The sequence below is a fragment of the Panthera onca genome, chromosome B3 (genome assembly GCF_046562875.1).
Source record: "Panthera onca isolate mPanOnc1 chromosome B3, mPanOnc1 haplotype 2, whole genome shotgun sequence".
Taxonomy (NCBI): Eukaryota; Metazoa; Chordata; class Mammalia; order Carnivora; family Felidae; genus Panthera; species Panthera onca.
Window position 1 is genome coordinate 99,468,221 of NC_138344.1, and position 19,243 is coordinate 99,487,463.

Below are 19,243 nucleotides of genomic sequence, written 5' to 3' on the forward strand. Positions count from 1 at the left end.
TTCAAGTGTGGAGTTTGGTGAGCTCTTTATAGATTTTGGATACTAGCCCTTTGTCTGATATGTCATTTGCAAATATCTTTTCCCATTCCGTTGGTTGCCTTTTAGTTTTGTTGATTGTTTCTTTTGCTGTGCACTAGCTTTTTATCTTCATGAGGTCCCAATAGTTCATTTTTGCTTTTAATTCCCTTGCCTTTGGGGATGTGTCAAGTAAGAAATTGCTACGACTGAGGTCAGAGAGGACTTTTTCTGCTTTCTCCTGTAGGGTTTTGATGGTTCCCTGTCTCACATTCAGGTCTTTTATCCATTTTGAGTTTATTTTTGTGAATGGTGTGAGAAAGTGGTCTAGTTTCAATCTTCTGCATGTTGCTGTCCAGTTCTCCCAGCACCATTTGTTAAAGAGAATGTCTTTTTTCCATTGGATGTTCTTTCCTGCTTTGTCAAAGATTAGTTGGCCATACATTTGTGGGTCTAGTTCTGGGGTTTCTATCCTATTCCATTAGTTCATGTGTCTGTTTTTGTGCCAATACCATGCTGTCTTGATGATTACAGCTTTGTAGTAGGGGCTAAAGTCTGGGATTGTAATGCCTCCTGCTTTGGTCTTCTTCTTCAAAATTACTTTGGCTATTTGGGGCCTTTTGTGGTTCCATATGAATTTTAGGATTGCTTGTTCTAGCTTTGAGAAGAATGCTGGTGCAATTTTGATTGGGATTGCATTGAATGTGTAGATAGCTTTGGGTAGTATTGACATTTTGACAATATTTATTCTTCCAATCCATGAGCACAGAATGTTTTTCCATTTCTTTATGTCTTCTTCAATTTCCTTTATAAGCTTTCTATAGTTTTCAGCATACAGATCTTTTACATCTTTGGTTAGATTTATCCCTAGGTATTTTATGCTTCTTGATGCAATTGTGAATGGGATCAGTTTCTTTATTTGTCTTTCTTCATTATTTCTTCATTATTTCTTCATTATTAGTGTATAAGAATGCAACTGATTTCTGTACATTGATTTTGTATCCTACAACTTTGCTGAATTCATGTATCAGTTCTAGCAGACTTTTGGTGGAGTCTATTGGGTTTTCCATGTATAATATCATGTCATCTGCAACAAGTGAAAGCTTAACTTCATCTTTGCGAATTTTGATGCCTTTGATTTCCTTTTGTTGTCTGATTGCTGATGTTAGAACTTCCAACACTATGTTAAACAATAGCGGTGAGAGTGGACATCCCTGTCGTGTTCCTGATCTCAGGGAAAAAGCTCTCAGTTTTTCCCCATTGAGGATGATGTTAGCTGTGGGCTTTTCATAAATGGCTTTTAAGATGTTTAAGTATGTTCCTTCTATCCCGACTATCTCAAGCGCTTTTATTAAGAAAGGATGCTGAATTTTGTCAAATGCTTTTTCTGCATCGATTGACAGGATCATATGGTTCTTATCTTTTCTTTTATTAATGTGATGTATCACGTTGATTGATTTGCGAATGTTGAACCAGCCCTGCAACCCAGGAATGAATCCCGCTTGATCATGGTGAATAATTCTTTTTATATGCTGTTGAATTTGATTTGCTAGTATCTTATTGAGAATTTTTGCATCCATATTCATCAGGGATATTGGCCTGTAGTTCTCTTTTTTTGCTGGGTCTCTGTCTGGTTTAGGAATCAAAGTAATACTGGCTTCATAGAATGAGTCTGGAAGTTTTCCTTCCCTTTCTATTTTTTGGAATAGCTTGAGAAGGATAGGTATTATCTCTGCTTTAAACGTCTGGTAGAACTCCCCTGGGAAGCCATCTGGTCTGGACTCTTATTTGTTGGGAGATTTTTGATAACTGATTCAACTTCCTCACTGGTTATGGGTCTGTTCAAGCTTTCTATTTCCTCCTGATTGAGTTTTGGAAGACTGTGGGTGTTTAGGAATTTGTCCATTTCTTCCAGGTTGTCCAATTTGTTGGCATATAATTTTTCATAGGATTCCCTGATAATTGCTTGTATTTCTGAGGGATTGGTTGTAATAATTCCATTTTCATTCATGATTTTATCTATTTGGGTCATCTCCCTTTTCTTTTTGAGAAGCCTGGCTAGAGGTTTATCAATTTTGTTTATTTTTTCAAAAAACCAACTCTTGGTTTCGTTGATCTGCTCTACAGTTTTTTTAGATTCTATATTGTTTATTTCTGCTCTGATCTCTATTATTTCTCTTCTTCTGCTGGGTTTGGGGTGTCTTTGCTGTTCTGCTTCTATTTCTTTCAGGTGTGCTGTTAGATTTTGTATTTGGGATTTTTCTTGTTTCTTGAGATAAGCCTGGAATGCAATGTATTTTCCTCTCAAGACTGCCTTCGCTGCATCCCAAAGTGTTTGGATTGTTGTATTTTCATTTTCATTTGTTTCCATATATTTTTTAATTTCTTCTCTAATTGCCTGGTTGACCCATTCATTCTTTAGTAGGGTGTTCTTTAACCTCCATGCTTTTGGAGGTTTTCCAGACTTTTTCCTGTGGTTGATTTCAAGCTTCATAGCATTGTGGTCTGAAAGTATGCATAGACTTTTTTTTAAGCTGCTGGTAATGAAAGTAGTAAGAGGTAGGCTGAAAGAAGATACACTTTTAAGTTAGAACCAAGAAAATTTGTTAATGAAAGAAGAAAAATGGGGTATTACTCCAAAGCTTTTGGACTGAGCAACTGAGTTGATACTTGGTATAGTTGTTAAAAGGTTTGCCATTTTCTTTTTTTATAAATATAACTGATGGTCAAGTTAGTATCCATACAACACCCAGTGCTCATCCCAAGTGCCCTCGTCAACACCCATCACCCACTTTCCCCTCTCCCCCACCCCCCATCAACCCTGTTTGTTCTCATTATCCAAGAGTCTCTTATGGTTTGCCTCCCTCTCTATCTGTCACTTTTTTCCCCTTCCCCTCCCGCATGGTCTTCTGTTAAATATGTCAACATCCACATATGAGTCAAAACATATGGTATCTTTCTCTGACAGATTTATTTCACTTAGCATAATACCCTCCAGTTCCATCCGCGTTGCTGCAAATGGCCAAATTTCATTCTTATTGCTAAGTAGTATTCCATTGTATATATAAACCACATTTTCTCTATCTATTTATCAGTTGATGGACATTTAGGCTCTTTCCATAGTTTGGCTATTGTTGAAAATGCTGCTATAAACATTGGGGTACATGTGCCCCTGTGCATCAGTGCCCCTGTATCCCTTGGGTAATTTCCTAGCAGTGCTATTGCAGGGTCATAGGGTAGATCTATTTTTAATTTTTTGAGGAACCTCCACACTGTTTTCCAGAGAGGCTGCACCAGTTTGCCTTCCCAGCAACAGTGCAAGAGGATTCCCATTTCTCCATATCCTCGCCAGCACCTATAGTGTCCTGATTTCTTCATTTTAGCTACTCTGACCGGTATGAGGTGGTATCTCAGTGTGGTTTTGATTTCTATTTCCCTGATGACAAATGATGTTGAGCATCTTTTCACGTGCCTGTTGGCCATCTGGATGTCTTCTTTGGAAAACTGTCTATTCATGTCTTCTGCCCATTTCTTCACTGGATTTTTTTTTTTTTCAGGTGTGGAGTTTGGTGGGTTCTTCATAGGTTTTGGATACTAGCCCTTTATCCAATATGTCATTTGCAAATATCTTTTCCCATTCCGTTGGTTGCCTCTTAGCTTTGTTGATTGTTTCCTTTGCAGTGCAGAAACTTTGTATCTTGATGAGGTCCCAATACTTCATTTTTGCTTTTAATTTCCTTGCCCATGGAGATGTGTCAAGTAAGAAATTGCTGCAGCTGAGGTCAAAGAAGTTTTTTTTCTGCTTTCTCCTCTAAGGTTTTGATGGTTTCCTGTCTCACATTCAGGTCCTTTATTCATTTTGAGTTTATTTTTGTGTATGGTGTCTAGAAAGTGGTCTAGTTTCATTCTTCCTCATGTTGTTGTCCATGCACGTTTGTTAAACAGACTGTCTTTTTTCCATTGGATACTCTTTCCTGCTTTGTCAAAGATTAGCTGGCCATACATTTGTGGGTCCAATTCTGGGTTCTCTATTCTATTCCATTGGTCTATGTGTCTGTTTTTGTGCCAATACCATGCTGTCTTGATGATTACAGCTTTGTAGTAGAGGCTAAAGTCTGGGCTTGTGATGCCTCCCTCTTTGGTTTTCTTCTTCAAGATTACCTTGGCTATTCAGGGTCTTTTGTGGTTCCATACAAATTTTAAGATTGCTTGTTCTAGCTTGGAGAAGAATGCTGGTGCAACTTTGATTGGAATTGCATTGCATGTATAGATTGCTTTGTGTAGATTGTATTGACATTTTACCAATATTCTGCCAATCCATGAGCACGGAATGTTTTTTCATTTCTTTGTATCTTCTTCAATGTCCTTCATAAGCTTTCTATAGTTTTCAGCATACAGATCTTTTACATCTTTGGTTAGGTTTATTCCTAGGTATTTTATGGTTCTTGGTGCAGTTGTGAATGGAATCAGTTTCTTTATTTCTCTTTGTGTTGCTTCATTATTGGTGTATAAAAATGCAACTGATTCCTGTACATTGATTTTGTACCCTACAACTTTGCTGAATTCATGTATCAGTTCTAGCAGACATTTGGCGGAGTCTGTGGGGTTTTCCATGTAGAGTATCATGTCATCTGTGAAAAGTGAAAGTTTGACTTCTTCTTTGCCAATTTTGATGCCTTTGATTTCATTTTTTTGTCTAATTGCTGATGATAGGACTTCCAACACTATGTTAAACAACAGTGATGAGAGTGGACATCCCTGTCATGTTCCTGATCTCAGGGGGAAATCTCTCAGTTTCTCCCTATTGAGGATGATATTAGCTGTGGGCTTTTCATAAATGGCTTTTATGATGTTTAAGTATGTTCCTTCTATCCTGACTTTCCCAAGGGTTTTTATTAAGAAAGGATGCTGAATTTTGTCAAATGCTTTTTCTGCATCAATTGACAAGATCATATGGTTCTTCTCTTTTATTAATGTGATGTATTGCATTGATGTGATTGTGAATATTGAACCAGCCCTGCAGCCCAGGAATGAATCCCATTTGATCATGGTGAATAATTCTTTTTATATCCTGTTGAATACGATTTGCTAGTATCTTGTTGAGAATTTTTGCGTTCATATTCATCAGGGATATTGGCCTGTAGTTCTCTTTTTTTGCTGGGTCTCCGTCTGGTTTGGGAATCAAAGTAATTCTGGCTACATAGAATGAGTCTGGAAGCTTTCCTTTCCTTTCTATTTTTTGGAAAAGCTTGAGAAGGATAAGTATTAACTCTGCTTTAAATGTCTGGTAGAATTCCCCTGGGAAGCCAACTGGTCCAAGACTCTTATTTGTTGGGAGATTTTTGATAACTGATTCAATTTTTTTGCTGGTTATGGGTCTGTTCAAATTTTCTATTTTTTCCCGTTTGAGTCTGGGAAGTGTGTAGGTATTTAGGAATTTGTCCATTTCTTCCAGGTTGTCCAGTTTGTTGGCATATAATTTTTCATAGTATTCCCTGATAATTGCTTATATTTCTGAGGGATTGGTTGTAATAATTCTATTTTCATTCATGATTTTATCTATTTGGGTCATCTCCCTTTTCTTTTTGAGAAGCTTGGCTGGAGGTTTATCAATTTTGTTTATTTTTTTCAAAAAACCAACTCTTGGGTTTTTTTGGATTCTATATCTTTTATTTCTGCTCTGATCTTTATTATTTCTCTTCTCCTGGGTTTGGGGTGTCTTTGCTGTTCTGCTTCTATTTCCTTTAGGTGTGCTGTTAGATTTTGTATTTGGGATTTTTCTTGTTTCTTGAGATAAGCCTGCATTTCAATGTATTTTCCTCTCAGGACTGCCTTCGCTGCATCCCAAAGCATTTGGATTGTTGTATTTTCATTTTCATTTGTTTCCATATATTTTTTGATTTCTTCTCTAATTGTCTGGTGGACCCATTCATTCTTTAGTAGGGTGTTCTTTAACCTCCATGCTTTTGGAGGTTTTCCAGACTTTTTCCTGTGGTTGATTTCAAGTTTCATAGCATTGTGGTCTGAACGTGTGCATGGTATAATCTCAATTCCTTTATACTTATGAACGGCTGTTTTGTGACCCAGTATGTGATCTATCTTGGAGAATGTTCCATGTGCACTCTAGAAGACATAGAGTTCTAAATATATCTGTCAAGTCCATCTGGTCCAATGTATCATTCAGGGCCATTGTTTCTTTATTGATTCTCTGTCTAGATGATCTGTCCATTGTTGTAAGTGGAGTATTAAAGTCCCCTGTAGTTACCACATTCTTATCAGTAAGATTGCTTATGTTTGTGATTGTTTTATATATTTTGGTGCTTTCGAATTCAGTGCCTAGACATTTATAATTGTTAGCTCTTCCTGATGGATAGACCCTGTGATCATTATATAATGCCCTTCTTCATCTCTTGTTACAGCCTTTAATTTAAAGTCTAGTTTTTCTGATATAGTATGGCTACTGCAGCTTTCTTTTGACTTCCAGTAGCATGTTAGATAGTTCCTCATCCCCTCACTTTCAATCTGAAGGTGTCCTCAGGTCTAAAATGAGTCTCTTGTAGACAGCAGATAAATGGGTTTTGTTTTTTTATCCATTCTGACACCCTATGTCTTTTGATTGGAGCATTTAGTTCATTTACATTCAGTGTTATTACTGAAAGATATGGATTTAGGGTCATTGTGTTATCTGTAGGGTTCAGGTTTGTAGTGATGTCTCTGGTACTTTGTGGTCCTTATAACATTTCACTCACCAGAGTCCCCTCTAGGATCTCTTGTAGGGCTGGTTTAGTGGTGATGAATTCCTTCAGTTTTTGTTTGTGTGGGAAAACCTTTATCTCTCTTTCTATTCTGAATGACAGGCTTGCCGGATAAACGGTTGTCAGCTGCATATTTTTTCTGTTCATCACATTGAAGATTTCCTGCTATTCCTTTCTGGCCTTCCTAGTTTCAGTAGATAGGTCTGCTACTACCCTTATGTGTCTACCTTTGCATGTTAAGGCCCATTTATCCCTAGCTGCTTTCAGAATTTTCTCTTTATCCTTATATTTTGCCAGTTTCCCTATGATATGCTTTGCTGAAGCTCGATTCATGTTGTACCTAAAGGGAGTTCTCCGTGCCTCTTGGATTTCAATGCCTGTTTCCTTCCCCAGATTGGGAAAGTTCCAAGCTATGATTTGTTCAAGTACACCTTCATCCCCTTTCTCTCTCTCTTCTTCTGGAATTCCTATGATACGGATATTATTCCATTTGATTGACTCAATTGTTTCTCTAATTCTCCCCTTGTGATCCTGGATTTTTCTTTATCTCTCTTTTTCTCAGCTTCCTCTTTTTCCATAATTTTATCTTCTAATTCACCTATTCTCTCCTCTGCCTCTTCAATCCGTGCTTTGGCTGCCTCCATTTTATTTTGCACCTCATACCAGTTTTAAATTCATCGTGAGTATTTTTTAGGCCCCTGATCTCTGTAGCGATAGATTCTCTGCTGTCTTCTATGCTTTTTTCAAGCCCAGAGATTAATTTTATGACTATTATTCTAAATTCTTGTTTAGTTATGTTGCTTAAATCTGTTTTGATCAATTCTTTAGCTGTCATTTCTTCCTGGAATTTCTTTTGAGGAGAATTCTTCCATTTCATCATTTTGGCTAGTTTTCTGTCCCTTATGAGTTTTAAAAGCTTGTGATGTGCTCTGCACCTGCAAGCACTGCTATATTAAAGGGGGGTTATATACTGCCCATGGCATGGCCCTTAGGAGATGTGTTTTTTGGAGAGTGTTACTTGCTCTCTGTTGTTGTGACTTTGGTTATTTTATTTCCCTACACATAGTGATGTTTTGGACCTCCACCTTGTGTGCTTTGATTTGTTCCTTGAAGTACCCTCATAGGGCTCTGGTGAAGATTCAGTGAGTCAAGTTGCTGCCTAACATCACTCATCTGGTCAGTAAAGTCCAGCTGTTGTTCGAAGCCACTCCACTGGCTCCAACATCCAACAGTGGTTCTAAACCACCATGCTGTGTAGCCACTGGGCAGTGGTCTCCATAGGATCTTGCTTCAGGTATCAGTAGCTCCAAGAAGCTTGTGTTCACTTCTTCCTTCTGACACACCAGAGCCCTCAGAAACAGCCAGAAAGACAGTGAACTCAAGAGTTCTTGGGGGCACCACACCTGTTTCTCATTGTTCCTGATTGCCAGTGGAAGTTAGCTTCTAATGCCATTGCTGGAAGATTTCCTTCATGACCACATAGAAAGATGAGGAATTATACAAAATGGAAGCCTCTTATAGGAAGAAGCGTCAGGCACAAAATTCAGGGTTTGCCATTTTCTAAGTTAAAAAGATGGAGAGAGGAAAAATAAAGAGTTGCATTTTGAATCTATTAAGTTTGCAATGTCTATTGAAAACCCAGAGGTTGGTAAGGCTTACATGGGCATCTGTTGCTTTTGCCTCCTATTGTCCATTTACCCTTCTTCTTTTTAAAAAAGTTTTTATTTAAATTCCACTTTGGTAACATACAGTGTTATATTAGTTTCAGGTGTACAACATAGTGATTCAACACTTTTATACAGCACTCGGTGCTCATCACAAGTGCACTCCTTAATCCCCATCCCCTATTTAACTCCCACTCCCCTCTGGCAACCATCAGTTTGTTCTCTATAGTTAAGGATCTGCTTCTTGATTTGTCTCTCTTTTTCTCCCCTTTCCTCATTTGTTTAGTTTCTTAAATTCCACATATGAGTGACATCATATGGTATTTGTCTTTCTCTGACTTATTTTGCTTAGCATTATACTCTTCAGCTTCACCCATGTCATTGCAAATGGCAAGATTTCATTCTTTCACTGTGAAAGAATGTGTGTGTGTGTGTGTGTGTGTGTGTGTGTGTGTGTGTGTTCTTTATCCATTCATCTATCAATGGACACAGGCTACTTCTGTATTTTCGCTGTTGTAAACAATGCTACTAGAAAAATAGGGGTGCATTTATCCTTTTGAATTAATGTTTTTGTATTCTTTGGGTAAATACTCAGTAGTGTGATTGTTGGATCATAAATAGTTCTATTTTTAACTTTTTGAAGAAACTCCATGCTGTTTTCCACAGTAGTTATACCACATTGCATTCCCACAAACAGTGCAAGAAGGTTCCCCTGTCACCACAGCCTTGCCAATCCCTATTGTTTCATTGTGGTTTCGATTTGTATTTCCCTGATGGTAAGTGATGACAAACATCTTTTCATGTGTCTGTTGGCCATCTGGATGTCTTCTTTAGAAGAATGTTCATGTCTTCTACCAATTTTTTAATTGGGTTATTTGTTTTTTTGATGTTGAGTTGTGTAAGTTCTTTATATATTTTGGATACTAACCCTTTATCAGATATGCCATTTGCAAATATCTTTGCCTATTCCATAAGTTGTCTTTTAGCTTTGGTGATTGTTTCCTTCCCTCTGCAGAAGGTTTTTATTTTGATGTAGTCTCAGTAGTTTATTTTTGTTTTTATTTCCCTTGCCTCAGGACACATAGAAAACAGTTGCTACAGATAATGTCAAAGAAAGTACTGCCTGTGTTCTCTTCTATGATTTTTATGATTTCAGGTCTCACATTTAGGTCTTCAATCCATTTTGCTTTGTTTTTGTTTTTGTTTTTGTTTTAATATAATTTATTGTCAAATTGGTTTCCATACAATACAAAGTGCTCATCCCAACAAGTGCCTTCCTCAACGCCCATCACCCACTTTCCCCTCTGCCCCACCCCCCCATCAACCCTCAGTTTGTTCTCTGTATTTAAGAATCTCTTATGGTTTGCCTTCCTCCCTCTCTGTTTCAAACTTTTTTCCTCTTCTTTGCCCTCCATGGTCTTCTGTTAAGTTTCTCAAGATCCATATATGAGTGAAACATATGGTATCTGTCTTTCTCTGACTTATTTCACTTAGCATAATACCCTCCAGTTCCATCCACATTGCTTAAAATGGCCAAATTTCATTCTTTCTCATTGCCAAGTAGTATCCATTGTATATATAAACCACATCTTCTTTATCCATTCATCAGTTGATGGACATTTAGGCTCTTTCCATAATTCGGCTATTGTTGAAAGTGCTGCTATAAACATTGGGGTACATATGCCCCTAAGCATCAGCACTCCTGTATCCCTTGGGTAAATTCCTAGCAGTGCTATTGCTGGGTCTTTGAATTTATATTTATGTGTGGTCCAGTTTCTTTCTTTTGCATGTTGCTGCCCGCCATTTGTTGAAGAGACTGTCTTTTTTTCCCATAGGCTATTCTTTCCTGCTTTTTTGAAGATTAGTTGGCCACATATTTGTGAGTTTACTTCTGGATTTTCTATTCTATTCTATTGACCTATGTGTCTGTTTTTGTGCCAGTACCATTTTGTTTTGATCACTACAGTTTTGTAATATACCTCGAAGTCTGGAATTGTGATGCCTCCAGCTTTTCTTTTCTTTTTCAAGATTGCTTTGGCTAGTTGGGGTCTTTTGTGGTTCCATACAAATTTTAGGATTATTTGTTCCAGTTCTGTGAAAAATGCTGGTGATACATTGATAGGGATTGCATTAAATGTGTAGATTGCTTTGAGTAGTATAGACATTTTAACAATATTTGTTCTTCCAATCCATTAGCATGGACTGTTTTTCCATTTCTTTGTGTCCTCTAACATTTCTTTCATCAGTGTTTTATAGTTTTCAGAATATAGGTCTTCACCTATTTGGTTAGGTTTATTCCTAGCTATCTTATTTGGGTACAATTGTAAATTGGCTTGTTTCCTTAATTTCTTTTTCTGCTGCTTCATTGTTGGTGGATAGAAATAGAACAAATTTCTGTGCATTGATTTTGTATCCTGTGACTTTAATGAATTCATTTATCAGTCCTAGCAATTTTGGGTAGAATCTTTCAGGTGTTCAACATAGACTATCGTGTCATCTGCAAATAATGGAAGTTTGGCTTCTTCCTTACAGATTTGGGTGACTTTTATTTCTTTTTGTTTTCTGATTGCTGTGGCTAGGACTTCCAGTACTATGTTGAATAAAAGTGATGAGATGGGACATACTTGTCTTGTTCCTGGCCTTAGGAAAAGCTCTCAGTTTTCCCTATTAAGGATGATGTTAGCTGTGGGTGTTGTACATATGGCCTTTGTTATGTTGAGGTATGTTCACTCTAAACCTACTTTATTGAGGCCTTTTTATTATGAATGGATAGTATACTTTGTCAAATGCTTTTTCTCCATCTATTGAAATGATCATATCATTCTTATCCTTTCTTTTATTAATATGATGTATCACCTTGATGTGATTTGTGAATATTGAATCACCCTTGCAACCGAGGAATAAATCCCAGTTGACAGTGTGTATGATTTTTTTAGTGTGCTGTGGGATTCAGTTTGCTAGTGTTTTGTTGAGGATTTTTGTTTCTATGTTCCTCAGGTATATTGGCCTGTAGTTCTTTTTTTTTTTTTTTTTTTTTTTTTTTTTTTTTTATTTATTTTTGGGACAGAGAGAGACAGAGCATGAACGGGGGAGGGGCAGAGAGAGAGGGAGACACAGAATCGGAAACAGGCTCCAGGCTCCGAGCCATCAGCCCAGAGCCTGACGCGGGGCTCGAACTCACAGACCGCGAGATCGTGACCTGGCTGAAGTCGGACGCCCAACCGACTGCGCCACCCAGGCGCCCCGGCCTGTAGTTCTTTTTTAGTGGTGACTTTATCTGGTTTTGGTATCAGGGTAATTCTGGCTTCATAGAATGAATGTGGACATTTTCTTTCCTTTTCTATTTTTTGGAATGGTTTGAGAACACTGGGGATTAACTCTTCGTTAAATGTTTGGTAGAATTTGCCTGTGAGGCCATCTGGTCTTAGACTTTTGTTTGAGAGTGTTTTAAATTTTTTTTTTTTTTTTCAACATTTATTTTTGGGACAGAGAGAGACAGAGCATGAACGGGGGAGGGGCAGAGAGAGAGGGAGACACAGAATCGGAAACAGGCTCCAGGCTCTGAGCCATCAGCCCAGAGCCCGACGCGGGGCTCGAACTCACGGACCGCGAGATCGTGACCTGGCTGAAGTCGGACGCCCAACCGACTGCGCCACCCAGGCGCCCCAAGAGAGTGTTTTAATTACTGATTCAACTTCTTTGCTGGTTATTGGTCTTGTCAAGTTTTCTATTTCTTCCTGTTGGCAGATAGTTTTTCATAATATTCTCTTTTAATTGTATTTCTGTGGTGTTGGTTGTTATTTCTCCTCTCTCATTTGTGATCTGATTTACTTGAGTTCTTTCCCTTTTTTTTCTTGGTAAGTCTGGCTAGAGGTTAATCAATTTTGTTGGTTTTTTTCAAAGAACCATCTCTTGATTTTGTTGATCTGTTCTATTGACTTTTTAGTTTCCTTATCATTTATTTCTGCTCTAGTCTTTATTATTTACTTCCTTCTGCTGGTTTTAGGTTTTGTTTCTTTTCTAGCTCCTTAAGGTGTAAGTTTAGGTTGTTTATTTGGGATTTTTCTTATTTCATGAGGTCAACTGTTTTGCTATAAACTTCCATCCTAGAACCACTTTAGCTGCATCCCAAAGGTTTTGGACCATCACATTTTCATTTTCATTTGTTTCCATGTATGTTTTATTTCTTCTCTAATTTTCCAGTTGACTCATTCATTGCTTAGCAGCATGTTATTTAACCTCCTTGTATTTGTGGTCTTCCAGATTTTTTAATTTTTTTTTTTTTTGTGGTTGACTTTTAGTTTCATAGTGTTGTGATCAGAAAATATGCATAGTATGACTTCTATCTTTGAATTTGTTGAGGCTTGTTTTGTGGGCTAATGTATGATCTGTTCTGGAGAATGTTTCATGGACACTTGAATAAAATGTGTATTCTGCTCTTTTAGGATAGAATGTTCTGAATATATCTGAATAGAATATATCTGGATATATCTATTAAATCCATCCAGTATGTTGTTCAAAGCCATTGTTTCCTTGTTGATTTTCTGTTTAGATTATCTGTCCATTGATGTGAGTAGGGTGTTAAAGTCTCCTACTATTATTGTATTATTATCAGATTAGTTCCTTTTATGTTTTTTATTAACTGTTTTATGTGTTTGGGTGTCCTGTGTTTACAATTTGCATAAATATTTATAATTGTCATACCTTCTTGTTGGATTGTCCCCATTATTATTATATAGTGCCCTTTGTCTCTTATTATGGTCTGTTTTTAAATTCTATTTTGTTCCACATGAGTATTGTTACCCTGGCTTTCATTTGACATCTATTTCCATGAAGGATGTTTCTCAATCCCCTCACTTTCAATCTGCAGGTGTCTTTAGGTCTGAATGAATCTCTTGTAGGCAAAATGTAGATGAGTTTTGTTTATTACCCATTCTGTCACCCTATGTCTTTTGATTAGAGTGTTTAACCTATTTACATGCAAAGTAATTATTGATAATTATGCACTTATTGACATTTTATTGTCTTGTGATTGTTTCTGGAGATTTTCTCCTTTCTAGTCTTTCTCTCTTTTATACAGGTTTTCTTTAGTTATATATTCATATTTCTTTCTCTTTATTCTTTGTATATTTACTAGTGGTTTTTGATATATAGTTACCAGTAGGTTTGTATATAACCTCCTCTGCATATAGCAGTCTATATTAAGTTGATGGTCATTTAAGTTTGAACCCATTCTTTACTCCTCTTCTCATGTTTTCTGTATATGTTGTCCTTTTCGTATCCTTTTTTTTTTTTTTTTTTTAATAAATGTTACTCATTTTTGAGGGGGAGAGGGGCAGAGAGGGAGGGGGCAGAGGATCCAAAACAGGCTCTTCACTGACAGCAGAGAGCATGATGCAGGGCTCAAACTCATGAATCGTGTGATCATGACCTGAAGTTGGCTCCCTAACCGATTGAGCCACCCAAGCACCCCTCATATCCTTTTATTTTGTGAGTTCGTTAGCTGATTTTTTACAGAAATATTCATATTTACTCTTTTTGTGTTTCCCACCTTTATACTGTCACTTTTGATCTCTCCTTTCCATTCAAAGAATCCCCTTTAATATTTCTTCCAGGGCTTATTTAGTGACCATTAGCTCCTTTAGATTAGGTTTGTTCATTTGTTTGTTTTTTCTCTGGGAAACTATTTATCTTTCATTCTATTCTGAATGGTAGCCTTGCTGGATAGAGTATTAGCTGCAGATTTTTTTTCCATTCAGCACTTTGAATATATCATGCCGCTCCCTTCTGGTTTGCCAAATTTCTGTTGAAAAATCTCCTGCTAGCCTTATGGGTTTTCCCATTAAGTTACTATCTTTTGTCTTGCAGCTTTAAAATTTTTCTTTTTTTATATTTTTATTTATTTATTTTGAGAGAGAGAGGGAACAGGCGAGGGGCAGAGAGAGAGAGGAAGGGAAAGAATTACAAGCATTCTGTCAGTGCAGAACCAGATGCAGGCCTTGATCTCACAAACTGAACCATGAGATCATGACCTGAGCTGAAATCAAGAGTCAGATGCTTAACCAACTGAGCCACCTAGGTGCTCCTAAAATTTTTTCTTTATTATTATATTTTGCCAATTTAATTACAATATATATTGGTGTGGGTCTGCTTTTCCCCCAAATTAGGAAGCTTTTCAACTATTGTGTCTTCAAATAAATTTTCTGTCCCCTTTTCTCTTTCTTCTTCCTCTGTGACTCCTATAATATGAATGTTATTACGTTGATGGAGTCACTGAATTTCCTGAGTCTATGTTCATTTTGCATAATTTTTCCCCTCTTTTATTCAGCTTGATTACTTTCCATTACTCTGTCTTCTAGGTCACCAATTAATTCCTGTGCTTCTTCCATCCTGCTATTCTTTCTATCAAGAATTTGTTGAGCCCTTTATTAACATTTTATTTGTTGAGCCCTTTATCTCTGCTATGTTGTTCCTTATCTATGTGTTAAGGATCTCACTATGTTTTCCACTCTTTTCTCAAGTTTAGTGAGTATTCTTATGATCATTGTGTTAAGCTTTTCAGTCCTGGGAGTGGCAGAGCTGAGCCAGCAGCACCCACCCTCCAGCTTTCCATGCCTCCATTCCACTGACTGTTTGTTGCTCCATCTGCCCTGCCACCATAATGGAACAGGCCATTTCCTTTGTCAAGGATTTCCTGGCCAGAGACATCACCACTCCAAGATGGTGGTGGCCCCAATCAAACAAGTCAAGCTGCTGCTGCAGGTGCAGCATGCCAGTAAGCAGATCACCACAGACAAGCAATACAAGGGCATTGTGGACCATGTTATGTGTTTCCCCAAAGAGAAGGGTGTGCTTGTCCTTCTGGAGAGGGAACCTAGCCAATGTCATCTTCTACTTCCCCATGCAAGCCCTCGATTTCACCTTCAAGGATAAGTACAAGCAGATCTTCCTGGAGGTCATGGACAAGCTCATGCAATTCTGGAGGTATTTTGTTGCCATTTTTATGTTGCCTCTGTGCAGGCTGCTGTCTCTTTAAGGGCAGCAACCCAGCTATCACTTGCCCTCCTGGCTCACCCAGGGCTGAGTCAGTTGACTTTTTAAAGCTCTAGGCTCCAAGTCCCACTGGTTATACAAACTCATGGAATTCAGCCCCTCTGGTTTTCAAAGCCAAACATTATGGGGATTAGTCTTGCTCATGTGAGCTCCTGGTATAAGGGCCCATTTCTCTGCCCTATCTGTGTATGCAGCTCCCTCCCTCCTGTGGGCAGCCTCCCTCCTCCTTTCTGCCCTTCCTAACCTTTTAGAGGCAGCTTCCTCTCTATATTTGTTGTGGAGTTTGTTCTGCCAGTCTCCAGATCCCTATCTGCTTTATTTACTTGGTTGTGGATAATAACTAGTTGTAAAGTTGGGACAGGTTGAGCCAGCTTCCTCCTACCCTACCATCTTACCAAGCTCCTCCTACCCTTCTTCTGATAAGAGTCTCACTGCTCCATCTTCCTTTCAGAAACACCCTCATCCACTTCAGGCCATCACCTTCCAGAGGGGTTGACTCTGGTTCCAGGAGTGGGTATGGAATTCAGAGTATCCTACTTCTTCAGCCATATTGCTCTGTCTGAAGATGATGCAATTAGGAACCATGAAATTTTTGCTGGCATGGTTGAAAGGCATTCTCTTTCCTGCTGCTTGCTGAGGGTATAGAATTCCCACTTAATAGCCATCTTATCACCACCAGCAAATGTTGGTTGAGTGGCCAACGTCGGCTCAGGTCATGATCTTGTGGTCCGTGAGTTTGAGCCCCGCGACGGGCTCTGTGCTGGCAGCTTGGAGCCTGGAGCCTGCTTCAGATTCTGTGTCTCCCTCTCTCTGCTCCTCCCCTGCTTGTGCTCTATCTCTCTCTGTCTCTCAAAAATAAATAAATGTTTAAAAAAAATTTTTTTTTAATGTACCATCTTTTGCCTGTGGATCTATTTACCCCATTTGAGGATTGTTCATGATCCTAAGAGAGCTAGACATCAACATTGGAATTGGATGGAGAAGACTGAGATCAAGAGATGTGAAGAATGAACTTGGAGGCAAAAAGAGCTGGATATGAATCCTGGTTTATACATTTTCCAGAAGACATTTTAAAAGTTTCAGTTTCCACATTGAAAAATAGGCCTGCATGTTCTATTTCTCTAATTCTCTATAATTTTCAGCCCTCCCTACTTAACCTGGCTATTGTAAGGACCAATCTAGTGGTGACATATGCCCATTCTCCTCAAGAGCATTTAGAAATCAATGACTTCTATGAGTCATTATGGACTGAGAGCTCATCATAGTTCTTAAAACTGAAAACTCGATTATCTTTTTTAAGTGGAGTTATTAGTAACCATATTTTAACACGATTTGGAAATAAATGGAGTATCTTAAATATACTGTATCTTGATTTTTAGAAAATATTTGATAAATTTTCTCATAGTATTTCTATGGATAAAATGATGAAAGCTAATGTCACTGCAATGCTTAGTGGAGGTACAGCTGATTGAATAACACATTGAAAGGATATTGATTAATGGTTCTGAAAAATATTTGCTTAATGGCATACCACCTACCAGTTTCTGTTCTTGGTCCTGTCAGGTACCATATTTTCTATTAATAACATGAAAGAAAATTACATATAATTGATTAACACAACCAACCAGAGATTAAAAATGATCCTGATATGTTAGCATATTGTACAGAAAATTTTAAAATAATAAATAGTAAGTGGAAATTTAGCCTCAGGTTAAGAAATTCTGGACTTCAAAGCAAATCTTGTTCAATAGATCTGAGTGTATAGTTTATTACAAATACAAATTTAGTTGGGGGAAAAGTGTGGTTGCTTTTTAGCTAACTTAGCTTGAGATATCAGTAGAAGTGTAATACCCAGAACTCCAGAAGTAATGTATCCCACATCATTCAGCACTGATGAGGTATTATCTTGTGTTATATTCTGAAGAGAGATGTAGTAGAAAAACTAGCCTATGTCCTGGAAAAAGTGACCAAATGGTGGGGGATCTGGAAACATGGAGGCTGAAAGGGGTTCTGGACTGTGTAACTGAGGAGGACAAGGACTAAGGGGAGATGTGGTCATCATGTCCTTCTAGGCTGGCATGGAGCATAGGCTATAGACTTGCTCCTCCTACCAGAGAGGAGGGCCCAGACCAAGAAGGAAATGGAGCAGGTGAACTGGGCTCTGGTTCAGGATGAGAACGAACCAAAAACCACTGAGTACATCTCCAAAGGCAAGCACTCTGTCACGGGCTGGTCTTTGACAAGAACTGCCTCCTGCTCTTCATCCATGTGCTCATTTGCTCATCTGACAAAACTAAATTTGAGAAACTTGTGGTTCCTTCAAAACCGAAGTTTATGAAATTTATTATAAGTTATTAAGACAAGAAGTTAAATCATATAGACATCAGCTCCTTACAATGTATATAGTTTCACAAACCTGAGGCAAGTCAAGAGGTGCCCACGGGTATCTTGTCTCACTATTTACCTCTTGCAGCAATTGTTTTCCTTCAGTCACTACTGGCAACCAAACTGGAATTTATGTCTGGTTTTACTCCATTTGTATAGATAGCAGTGAGGAGAATGAGCTCTGGAGACAGACTGGTTTTGCTTGAATTTTGGTTTTACAGTGTAGGTTTGGGATATGTTATCTGAACCTTCGAGCCTCTTTTTCCAATCTGAAAACCGGAAATAATTGACCTACACATGGGGTGGTTGTGAGAATCAGATGAGCTAGTGCATGTAAAGCACTTAGTGCGGCTCCTGCAACTGAGCAAACCCTCAGTGAATGTTACTGTGATTGTAATATTGGTAGTAATAAACCGTGCCCACCTTTGCAATGTAGTTCCTGGGTTTTACCTTCAAATTTACTCTATGTACTTCAGATGCTGAATAACTCAATTTGTTTGGGTCATCGTCCTGCTTTGGGAGTAGAATTTGAAAATACGAAATGGGGCTTCTTAAACAGATAAAGGGAAGCATGGTATGGTAGGAGCAGGAACCTGGTCCCAGTCCATTCAGACTAGTGCTGTGACTAGACAGACCACTTAGGCTAAACATCAGTACAATGAGAGGATTTTGTTCTTTCCTGGCTAAAATGTTTTGTCCTAAATGAGGCCATGACTGGAAAAGACTAATAAATCATGAGGATAGACAGAAGGAATGGGAATACTAAAAAGCCTAAACATTGACTACTTAGTCTGTGAACCAAAGTGCCTCCTTTACAAGCTCCAATGAGCAATTAATGGTCCTTGTGAGCTGTATAAAACAAGACAATAATAACCATGTCTTCCAATTACTTCCTATTAGAAATCACTAAAACTCCCCTAAATTTTAATAAGGGTGTACTTCATTCAACTGAAGTGAGGTTAAAGGTGACACCTGCCAGACATTGCCATGCTAATCACATACAGTCTTTCTTATAGTCTGGCATGCTATGTTAAAGGGTCACAGCCAAATGGAATAGAAAATTGCCTGCTGTATAACCCCAGAGTGTTGTTTATTTGATTTGCGCTGGAATTCTGCAGATTGATTACAGGATCAAGAACAGATGGTATTAAAAGAATCCTTTTACTGCCAGATGGCCTCCTGAAGCTTTAACCTAGAGCCACATGCTCTCTGTATCAGTATCTAGCCCCAGTAATCAAAGGCACAAGTTTCACTAAACCCCCACCCTCTCCTTCCTCTACTCCCTTCCCCCAATTTAGCCAGCACCTCCAGTTTGAATGTACTGTGCCTACAAGGAATAAGATGCTTCGTTTGCCAGGAATTCAATGTCAC